Source organism: Crocodylus porosus, unplaced genomic scaffold (genome assembly GCF_001723895.1).
Source record: "Crocodylus porosus isolate Cpor-Errol unplaced genomic scaffold, CroPor_comp1, whole genome shotgun sequence".
Taxonomy (NCBI): domain Eukaryota; kingdom Metazoa; phylum Chordata; order Crocodylia; family Crocodylidae; genus Crocodylus; species Crocodylus porosus.
In genome coordinates this window covers 2,457,402-2,468,824 of record NW_017728910.1, presented here as the reverse complement: position 1 = coordinate 2,468,824, position 11,423 = coordinate 2,457,402, and the positions used below count along the sequence as shown (strand labels likewise).

At 48.9% G+C, this 11,423-nt stretch overlaps 1 long non-coding RNA gene across 1 annotated transcript in view; it reads right to left on the bottom strand.

Annotated features, from left to right (window-relative positions):
- Window positions 1-5,271, bottom strand: part of LOC109308690 — an 8,815-nt gene extending 3,544 nt beyond the window's left edge. The window contains exons 1-2 of the long non-coding RNA XR_002100675.1: window positions 5,016-5,271; window positions 2,933-2,935 (exon numbers count right to left, since the gene is read on the bottom strand). This is a non-coding gene — a long non-coding RNA (uncharacterized LOC109308690). The remainder of the gene's footprint in view (window positions 1-2,932; window positions 2,936-5,015) is intronic.
- Window positions 5,272-11,423: the final 6,152 nt, after the last annotated feature.

Below are 11,423 nucleotides of genomic sequence, written 5' to 3'. Positions count from 1 at the left end.
ACTTCCAGTCCACTTCTGGGTCTGCCGGGAAACACACTGGGGGCCCCCCCATGCTCCCTCAGCTCGGTGACCGGTGCCTCCTGGGTCTGGGAGGGGCCACTTGGGGTCCCCCTGTGGCTGATCACTGGGCCAAGAGTCATAGGGTTGCGGGGCCCAGCGCACTGCCTGACAGACCTAGAAGTGGACTGGAAGTACTTCTGGTCCACTTCCAGGTTCACCACTGAGCAGGTGGAGGACACTCAATCGAGTCTTCATGTGCCCCAGCATTTCAGTGATCATGAGCCACGCCTGCTACCTCAAGGTATATAGACATTTTTTTTAAAGCTGTGTCTATGTTTGAATCCTGATTGTCTGAATCAGCATTGAATCTTCAGATTCAGATCTGGCCGAATCGAATCAGGAATGGTGATCCAAATTAATTCATCGAATCACTGTCCCTGATTTGTACTGAATCCAAATCCAAATCAAATAGGACCCACTTCACACACCCCTAATAACATCCTTTGTTACAAAACCCCTTGCACTTAAAGGACCTGTTCCACTTTCCAGTAGCAGGTTAAGAGTTTCCTGTTACAGACAGGAAGGAAGGACTTTGACTTTTTAACTACTTTATTCAGGGGCTCAGGGTGCAAAATTTTGGCACCTCCAGAATCCAGGTCCACTATACAAAGCAAAGACAAACAAATTACCATCAAACCAAGAGCACCATGCCATTACATTCATAACATCACACCCTGACAGACACCTTCGCTGTATTACATGTTGTGCCTAACATGCCGTTACACAGTCAAGACACCGGCCACACGATCATGCAGACCAAAGCCCTCTATAAACAAACAATTCCTACCCTGCTCTATCTAATCATAAACATAACAACACCTTCAACTTCCTACACAAAGAAAAAGGCAAAAAGCAGCCTGGTGAGGGCCCAGGGTGTGGCATGAGCTGGGAATAGCAGTCCAGCACCAAGCCTGAACGGTCGCCCAAACCTGTCGTGATGTCAGAGTGTATATTGAAGATAGCCATCCTCCACATAGCACAGTGCTCCCTCAAGGGCTCAGCTTACTTCAAAAGTGGGCACCGCCTGCCAGAGCACAGCATGCTCAAATTCCAGGAAGAGGCACAACTGCACCAGAAGGCCGAAAAGCCACAGGACATCATCTAAGCCCATCTCAGCAAGCTGGTTGCAGTGGTTCTTGAGGACAGCCATCTTGGCCAAACCCAGGAAAAAGTTGGCCAGGCAGATGGTGCCCTGCTTGGCTGCCCGGTACAGGTAGGAGTACATGTAGTTGGTCTTCAAGAGGCTCCTGCCTATTGCCCACAGCAGCAGCTCAAGGGTAACAAAAAGTAAGGGGACAGTCAAGGAATACATGAATGAGGTTCTCCTCAATGCCTTTGAGGTAGAAGAGGCAGGCCATTGAGGTGGCTGGGTCAAAGTGGGATGCAAATGTGCCAGTGGCTAGGATGCTGTGCATCAACCGCCACAGCAGGTCACCAATCTTCTTGGTGGTTGGTGGCTTATACAATGTGCACCAAGCTGGGTGGGCTGGTGGGGAATCTGGTGGCCCCAGGCACCAGGCCCCCAGTGTATCAGGGCAGCTCACCAGCACCTGGGTGGATGTGAACCACCCAGGCATATAGGCAGCAGGGTGTCACTTTTGGCCCAGTTGATACGGGCTGAGGAGGTGCATTCATAGGCTTGTTGGCAATCTCTCAGGGCCTGCACATCTTCCTGGGTGTTAAGGAAGATGGTCACATTGTCTCCATACACCAACAGCCAGAGCGGAGGGCCAATGGGCAGGCCCATGGCCGATGGCAAGGTCACACCATCAGGCAGTGCTGCAACATGTGCGGCAGTGGTTTGATGGCCAGGGCATAAAGCAGGGGTTGCCAACACCCTGCATGTGTGCTGAGCATGGCACGCAAGGCCATTTTGCTCGGCACAACATGGCCAGCCCTTGCTCTGGGTAGCTGGTGCCAGTGACAGAGCCTGGGCTTCTCCCAGCAGGGCTTGCAGCATCCCAGCTACCTGCTAGAAGAAGCCCAGGCTCCCGGCTGGCAACAGCTATCCAGAGCCGGGGCTGGCTGCAGCCAGGAGGCTCCAAACAGCTGCACTGGGCTCCAGAGCCCTGGCATCAGGTCTGTACCAGCACGCACGCACCCGTACCTTAGAGTGGGTGGTGGGGAGGAGCCTGAGGCAGCGCAGCCCTGGTCTCTCCCCCACTCCTGGCACAGAGGTGATGGCAGATCTCCAGAGCCTGGCACAGCTGTTTGTAGCCACCCTGGGCTCTAGGCAGCTGCAGCAAGCAGAGCACAGGCTGCAAACAACTCTGCTGGGCTCCACAGCTCCAGCATCAGCTCCATGCTGGCAGTGACTGCACGGGCACCTCAGGGAGGGCTGAACTGCCCCACTGTCTGCCCCAAGTTGTGAGTGCAGTCACCACCAATGTGGAGCTGATGCCAGAGCAGTGGAGCCTGGCGCAACTGTTTGCAGCCTGCCCGCTGCTTGCTGCAGCTGCCCAGAGCCCAGGCTGGCTACCAAGAGCTGTGCCAGGCTCTGGAGCCCAGTCACCAGCTCTGTGCTGGCAGCAGGAGAGAGACTGGGTTTGAGCTGCCTCATGCTTCTCCCCACCGCCTGCTCCAAGTAGTGGGTGCACACATCTGGAGCCCAGTGCAGCTGTTTGGAGCCTCCCAGCTGCAGCTGGCCCTGGCTCTGTGTAGCTGCTGCCAGCTGGGAGCCCAGGCTGCTCCCATCATGCAGCTGAGATGCTGCAAGCCCTGCTGGGAGCAGCTTGGGCTCCAGCAGCTACCTAGACCTGGAGTAGCTGCAGACAGCCACAGAGCTTGAGCTGGGGGGCAGGGGCAGCAGGGCTGGGGGGCAGAAGCTTTGCATGGGGGGCAAGGGGCACAAGCATGGCATCCTGCCATGTACTCCCTTCCCTCATCTTGTTTTTCTGGCATGCCAACACTCCAGCAGCTTCCAAGGTAGGCAATGTGGTGTTTTTTGGCACTCTGGCCAAAAAATGTTGCCTAACCCTGGCATAGTGCATGCCAAACAGGGGGCAGCCCTGATAGATGCCCATGCACACAGGGAATAGGATGCAGAGCACACCATTCATCTTGAGCAGGCTGGAGATATCTTGATACGGGACCCAGAAGGCCCTGGTGAAGAGGAGCCCAGGGCCAAAGGCCTCCAGGATCTGGAAGAGGTAGGTGTGGTCCATCCGGTCGGAGGCCTTCTCCTGATTCAGAGAGATGAGGCTGATGTCTAGGCTGAGGAGTTCACTGGCTGTGAGTAGGTTGCACAGAAGGAAAAGGTTGTCTTGGATTGTCCTGCCCAGCACCCAGTAGTTCTACTCAGGCCCAGTGGTGGAGGCCATGATGGTGCGGAGACAGGTCACAAGCACTTTGGCCAGAACCTTGTAGTCCATGTACAGCAGGGAGACTGGCCACTAATTCTTAATGCAGCCAAGGTCTCCCTTCTTGGGCAACAGCATGAACACTGCTTGGTGGAAGCTGATCAGCAGGACCTTGTTGACAAGACTCTCTTGGAAAATGTGCAGGAGGCAGGGTCTGAGGAGAGGTCAGAAGGCCTTCTAGAACTCAGCAGGTAACCCATCAAGGCTTTGCCAGAGGTGAGGCCAGCCTAGGCAGCTGCCAGATCCTCCAGAGATTTCATAGATTTCATAGGCATTAGGGCTGGAAGGGACCTCGGAAGATCATCAAGTCCAGCCCCTTGCCTGAAGGGCAGGAAGTCAGCGGGGGTCATAGGAGCCCAGCAAGATAAGCATCCAATTTACTCTTGAAGGTGTTCAATGTAGGTGCTTGAACAATCTCCAATGGCAGGTTTTCCAGACCTTGGGGGCTCGGACAGTAAAGAAATTCTTCCTTATGTCCAGCCTGAAATGATCTTGCAGTAGTTTATAACCGTTCAACCTCATCATTACTTGGGGTGCTCTGGTGAACAAACATTCCCCCAGATACTGACGGTCACCCTTATAACCTTTTAGGTGGCCATTGTGGAGCCCAAAACTGGATGCAGTACTCCCGCTGCAGCCTCACCAAGGCCAAGTGCAAGGGGAGAATGGCATCCTGGGATTTGCCTGAGAAGCATCTATGGATGCAAGCCAGCATTTTGGTCACTTTACTAGCCACAACATCACATTGCAGGCTCATGTTCATCTTGTGGCAATGATGACCCACAAGTCTCTTTCTTCCATAGTGCTAGCCAGTGTAGCAGTGCTGAGCCTATAAGGATGCTGCAGGTTTTTCCTCCCAAGGTGGAGAACCTTGCATTTTTCGATGTTAAGCACCATCAGGTTCTCATCCGCCCGTTTGCTGAGCTTGTCCAGGTCAGCCTGGATCGCCCTCCTGTTTTCTGGTGTGGATACTTTGCCCCAAAGTTTGGTGTCATCAGCGAACCTGGCCAGTCCACTTCTGACTCCAATGTCCACATCATTAATGAAGATGTTGAACAAGACAATTCCTGCTCAAGCTCACTGGCCTCCAGGTACAGAGACATGGCAGGGCTTCATGAAGTTACCGCATGGCCTTGGAGCAGTACGGCTCAGGTGCAAACAGGTCATGATAGGAGGCAATGGCATGCTCATGTACTTCACCCAGGTCTGTGATTACCTGACCCTTGGGGATCTTGAAGTGATCCAAGACTTTGCTCGCTGCCTGCTGCCCCTCCAGGTTGAAAAAGAAGTGAGTTGGGGAATCAGTTTCTGTCAGCTTTGGCAGCAGGCACGAATCCTTGCTCCATGGGCTGCAATCTCTGCCAAGTCATGCAGGCATTTTCTGCAGAATCGGAGGCTCTCCTGCATCAGTGATGGCAGCCAGCAGGGAGGCCTTGAGCTGTGCCATATCTTCCTCCAACTCTCAGATACAGCAGTGCAGTTCATCTGTGGCCAGGTGGGTGTACTGCTGGCAAAAGTCCCAGATCTGTACCTTGGCCACATCCCACCATGGCTTCCAGAAGGAATAGCTCAGTTTTGTGGCCCCCCGACCCCAACAAAAGTGGGCAAAGCAGTCCTGGAAGTAGGAGTCTTGAAGCAGGCTGACATTGAAGCACCAATAAGGCACCCTCATGCAGGATCTCCCTGGTAGGCTCAGTTCACAGCATGCCAGGCCATGATCTGACAGGCCCAGGAGAATGATGCAGCTGCTGCACAGGAGTGGCAGATGGTGCCTGGTGACATAAAAGCAATCAAGGCAGGCCACAGTGAGACCACTGGCATTCATCCTGGCCCAGGTATACTGGCATGCATCAGGATGCAGGGCTTGCCAGACATCAGTGAGGCCTGCAGTCTCCAGGGCAGACTCCAGCTTGTGGGTTGAGGGCAGGTGAGGCTCAGGTCCTGTGGGGTCAAATGAGGTGTCAATGGTGCAATTAAAGTCCCCGCCTATAAGCAGAAGGTCATCGTCCTCACTGGCATGGTACAGGAGGATGACCAAGGTCTTGAAGAAAATGACCCTCTCCTGGACATCAGTGGGTGTGTAGATGTTGACAAGTAGCAGGTTGTGTTGTGTTAGGGTGACATGGACAGTCAGCAGGCGGCCGGGGATGATCTCCCATGCCACTGCCATATCATGCTGTACTTGTGATAAGAGAGTCACGACCCCAGCGCTAAGGTTGGTGCCATGACTCTGGAACAACCAGCCTCACCAAGCAGCATGCCAAGCCATTTGGTTGACCCCGTTGGAATGTGTCTCCTGGAGGAAGGGGATGGCCAGCTGCTTCTGGTGCAGGAGCTCCAGAAGGCCCTCCCATTTCACTGGATCGCGACAGCTGTTGACACAGAGCAGAGCAAAAAAGCAGAGACTGGTCAGAGAAGGCCCTACTCTACTGCCCACCCCATGCCCCACTCTTGTCTCACCCACTGTGTGAGCTTCTCCAGATGGTAAGCCATCTGCTAAGTGCCTAGATCCTGTTGCATAAGTTTGGCCACAGCTCTGGCAGCCTTGACAAAAATTTTAGGATCTGCGCAACACTGAGTGATGCACCCTGCTACATTCTTCTGTCCTTTGGTCTGCTTCAAAAAGGCCAGGAGACCCCCATAATTGGTACCAACCCAGGGTGGGGTCTGCCAACATGGGCTGAACATTTCTGACAGAAGCATAGTGAGGCTGCATTTGTGAGGGGGAGCTCACCCACAAATGCAGTGTCTACATCCTCAATGTCTAGATACATCAGCCTCCTCTCATAGTCCAGGTCAAGGACTGGCTCTAAAGAGCAATCTCCACCTTCTGGGGGGGAGAGAGGTCATCCTGCTCTTGAGGTCTCTTGCAACAGTTAAAAAGCTGGATATCCATCTTATTAGCTCCCTCATCCAATTCAGTAGTCTGGGACATAACCAAGAGATCAGCAGACTCTTCTTCCGCCCCCTGGGTCGGGCCTCCAGAAGACAGACATTGTGCATAACTTTTACTGCCACCTGACTCCAGAGGCTGGGAGACAAGTGAGGGTTTGATGACCCCCACCTTCATCTCCCCTGCCTCCAAGTCATCCCCGTCCACGGTAAACAGGGTCACCGGCATGACAGCTGAAGCAGGGTCAGGCTTTCCAGCAGGGGCCCCCCAGTGCTAGTTGAGGAGGGTCCCAACGGGGATGGAGTGTCCTGAGAGACTCCCTTTACCTTCCTCTCTTTGTTCTTCTTCTTCCTAGTAGCAGGTGGCCCACCCTTCATAGGGGATAAGCTGGACTGCTCCCAGCCCACCTCCCCAAGGCCAGCAACCTCAGACAAGGCTGCAGTGGAGGGTGGCTGGGAGGAGGCCTGAGCCCCATCGTCTGTTAGGGCCTTAGTGCCACAGTCACCGGCCACCCCAGCCACGGCAGTCAGGGAAGGCAGGGGGCAAGTGGAGGCATCAGCCCCTCCACCTGGTGGGGCCTCTGCACCGGGGGGTGGGCACCATAGGTGGAATGGGTGGGGGAGATGGCTGGGAAGTAGTCCCAGCCCCTCTGCTGGATGGTGCTGTCATGCCAGAGACCCCAGTCCCCTTGGATGCAATGGGGTGAAAAGAGGTCGGGAAAAGCTCCCAGCCTCACTGGGTGAGGCCTGTGTCCCACAAGTGGATGCACCATCTATTAGAGCTGCTGTAGTCGCCGATGTTCTGGCTACTTTCCCCCATGGGCACTGGGCTGCTAGGTGGTAAGAGCTACAACACTGGAAACACATGGTTTCCTCCAAGGAAAACTAAATCACAAACTTCTGCCCATTAACATGAGGCTCTAGGAGCAAGGCAGAGACTGTGGGCTCTCCCTGAGGAGCATGAAAATCTGCCTTTGAAAAGACAGGGCAGGCTTCAGCTTCGGTTCCTTGCTTCTGATTGTCAGTCGGCAAAAGGGACTCGTAGAAACCCCATAGGGCTTCAGTTCCTTGGCCAGCTCCCAGCCGCATGTGCTGGCTCATTGGAAATCACCACTCTCACTGCCTGGGTGTCTAGAGGCATGACAAGATAGCGTACACCTGCGATGTCCAGGCCCTCTGCGCACACCCTGTTGACCAGGGTGGAAGTGCTCAGGTAAATCACTGGGACTCTGTTAAGATGACCTGCTATGTTCTGCTGTGCCAGGAAACTTGCTAGGGTACCTATGCAAACCTCAACCCAGACATAGGGAGGGGTGTGAACCCTCAAGCTATGGGTAAGGTGGAGGTCTTGAGAGGCATCTTCATGCCAGCTGCTGGATGTAGGAGCAGCCATTCCTGCTAGGATAGGATTAATTTCAAAAGCTAAAAGCTAAGAGAATGAAAAAAAATGTGTATATTAACTACAGAGATAAGTGTCTGGAAATGTGGCCATAAAAAACTAAATGGGAGGGGGAAGGGGTGGAATGAAAATAGTCAGGGGGTGGTTATGAGGGTTAGGAAAAAAACAGAAACAGAAAAAAAGAAAACAAAGGTGGGGCAGAGGAATTAAGAACACCCCTCCAAAGGCAAGATATTGAAAAAGATAACTCCCTGCAACAAACAAGCAAAAAAGAGAGAACAAAAGAAATAGTAAAGAAAAAAGCTGTGAAGTAGCAACTTGCAGACAAAGAAACCAGAAGTGAAGGGGAAGAGGACAGAGAACAGAAAAAAAGAAGAAAACACACTGCGAAAATACAAGAAAAAAATCAGAAAGGAAGATAAACAGAAGCAAGAGACCATTAGACAGGTGGGAGTCAGAAAAGAAAAGAGATAGGAAGTCGGGGAGTCTTACGCTCAGGATTGCCCCATGCAGCTCCAAGTAAGCCTGGTCCAAAGCATCCAAAACAAAAGGAAGGAAGGAAGGAATTATTCAATCTACTTTACCCTGCCTTCTACCTGGCTTCAGACTTAACACAGCTAACTACCTCTCTGTATTGAAATACCTCCTATTTTATTCCCTGAGCTCCCCTCCTCTCCACAGCCAATGCAACTGAAGCTTTAGAAACTCATGAAACCTCTTTGCCCAATATTCCTCACCACTGTATTCTTCCCATTGGCCATGTAAATTAATAAAGCAGTACCATACAGCAATCAGAACACAGATCACGTGAACCTAGAGCTACTGGACAATAGCTTAACTGAATGACAGACCCAGTAACTATAGTGTAAAAAGACATAGTGTGCAGAAAAAAAGAAGAACCTCTGCTCAGAAGAAGAGGAGGAATGAATAGAAGGGTAAGATAAAGGTTAAAAGCAGAAGTTTTAATCCATAAAGAACTAAGATGTTTAGATCTTCCCAAATAAACAAACATACATATTTAAATCTTGTGCATCTCCACATTAGCTACCAACATATAAACAACTATTTTTAAAAAATGTAAATTAACAAAAAGCAGAGGCTGAATAGTAGGGTTTGGAGTATTTGTGATGATGAAAGAATTATACAGAAGGCAAGGATTTTGTGTGATATTTTTATTGGGGAAAGGCACTTACACCTGAAAGCTGGTTCAGTAGTTCTCCCAATTATACAGTTGGCCCAATAAGAGATACTACTTCTGGAAACACAGAACTGCAGTGCCAAAACCAATGAAAACTCTTCCTCTGAATATGGTATCATACATGCTGGTCAGCTGAATTCAAACCCAAATTTTTGGCTTAATCATAAGTTAACAAGAGACATGTCTGCAAGAAGACTGGGCAAAACATCCTGATCTACTCATATTTTTTTCCTATTAAAATACCTCAAAGAAGTGGGGATCCTTCTCCAGGTAAGCTTTGGAGCATTTGGTAACTGGCTGTACTTGTGACACCTATTTGCAGTTTTTTCCTTGCTCATCTTCTCTCTCTTTCCTCGCCTGCAAATTTTTGCCTCTTTCCACCATTCACTTTTTCCCTTTTTCTTTTTCAAATGAAAAAAAATTCAGACATCTTTGGTGCCATCTAGTGATATTTTTGTAAATGTTTGTGCTTGAGCAATGTAGGCACATCTACAGTCTTTATTTCCTACTAGTAATTAAAACAGACTATTCCTATATTACAGTCCTCTCTCTTTCTGTAGTTGGTATTAAAATGAATAATTTCTTTAACTTTCTAGGTTCATCATGTTCATGGAATCTATTTTGACTGTCCTGCTTGTTCACATTCACATTGGTTTTCCTCAGTGAAGGGCATTTTTTCCAAAGTAAAATTCACACTACATCTGACATATATTTGCACATGTACTGTTAAAAAGGGAATAAATATTGACTGACTGATCCTGAAATTGCAATGGTAGGATAGTTTGAGAGTATACAACATATTTTAAATTAAATAAAATAGACTTCTGAACTTTCTCCTATGTAAACACCAGTTTATTTGATTGGGTTTTTTTTAACAAAATCAGTGAGTTTTTGTATTGTCAAGGGGGGAAATGGAGATTTTAGAGCTACCTAAAGCAACACCTGAATATTTGCAACACCTGAAAGCTGGATTGTTTCACTGTATAAGCTGCATTTTGGCAATTATGTCAAGTCTTATCTGTGGCACTGGAAACCTGGCCTTGGGCCTAAGTATACATAGTCAAAAAGCCCAAGGCTGAATTGATTCAATCTTCATAGGTTAGTCTAGGCTGCATAGATTGAACTGATAACCAAGTAAACAGACATTCGCTTTTGATTGTAGAAATGCAGCCAAGTGCCTGCCCTGGCCCAGACCAGAAGCTGGGGGAGCCTACAGCACACTTCTCTGCTGGACTGGAGCAGACAGCTTGTACCAAGGCTACCCCATCTACTCAAAAGGCTTAAAATTCTAGCTTTATTGAAATCATAAACCTAACTTAAAGCCAATAACAAGACGTAAGATGTAGAATCGGTAAATGATGCATTAAGTGAAGTGTGGTTTTGAAAGATTTGTTTTCATGATGGAGAAAGAGAGTTAGAGAGACTTGAAATAATATTATTAGTGCTATATAGATACTGGTTGTCTGTGGACCTGAAAGTCCTTTACAAAGGAGTTAAGTATCATACAAGTATTCCAGGTCTGAACAGCTCGATATTCCAGGCTACTTATCTATCTATGGTGACATCTTTTTTTTTAAGCAACTTCTGTTATTTAACTCTTATTTCAGATGATTCATTATGAATCAGTGAATAAGACTGAAGAGAAGTGTTTTTCTTGATTTCAGGATTTTTCTTTTTTAACTTTAAAGAAATAGATCCATAGACCAATGATCTATGGAAGATTAATATTGACTTCAGGTCAGGTAGGTAGTGAATTTTTGCACTCATAATGGAAGTAAGGCAAGGTGGCACCTAGAGACTAAGTGGTTCAGAGAGGCATGAGATTTCTTAAGCAACAACCTACTTCAAAGATGAACCTACACCTGTGGAAGTAAGCCGTTGCCTACAAAAACTCATGCCTCTCTGAACCAGTTAGACTTAAAAGTTAGGTACAGGCATTACACTTATTATCCTTCAGCCTCCTTCAGTTGGTATTCAAAGGCCTGTGTGATACATGGATTTAGCTGCTCTGTATTCCCTACACTATTAATATACTACCCTATTTGTTAAGTAGGTGAAAATGGTTAATGTCACCTTTGTTTTCCTACCTACCCTCCTTTTCACTTCAAGTTGAAAACACAATGTAAAAATCACACATGCTGATTGAGTTAATGCTGATGAAGTTAAACAGCTGAGGTGGGGCTGGGTGACCAAGATCTTCCCGAAAACTAGATGAGCCCACTTCGTATTTGGATCATAGGATTTATAGTTCAGAGATTACATTACTGCAATCTGGAAATAATTCTTGGCTCAGAGTCAGATCACTGCAACGTGGTGAGAAGTTTTCAGAGGGTGGCATCAAGGCTGAGGCAGGACATTTTGCAGAATGCTACAGCATCAGAGCCAGGAATGATGTAAGAGCAGGAGCTATTGGATTTTTTTAAAGGTTCAAGGTTACATCCCAAATCATCCTGCATTTTAGAAGTCAGGGGGCGCATGTACACATGCAATACATGTGAAGCGATAAAGTCTGGAG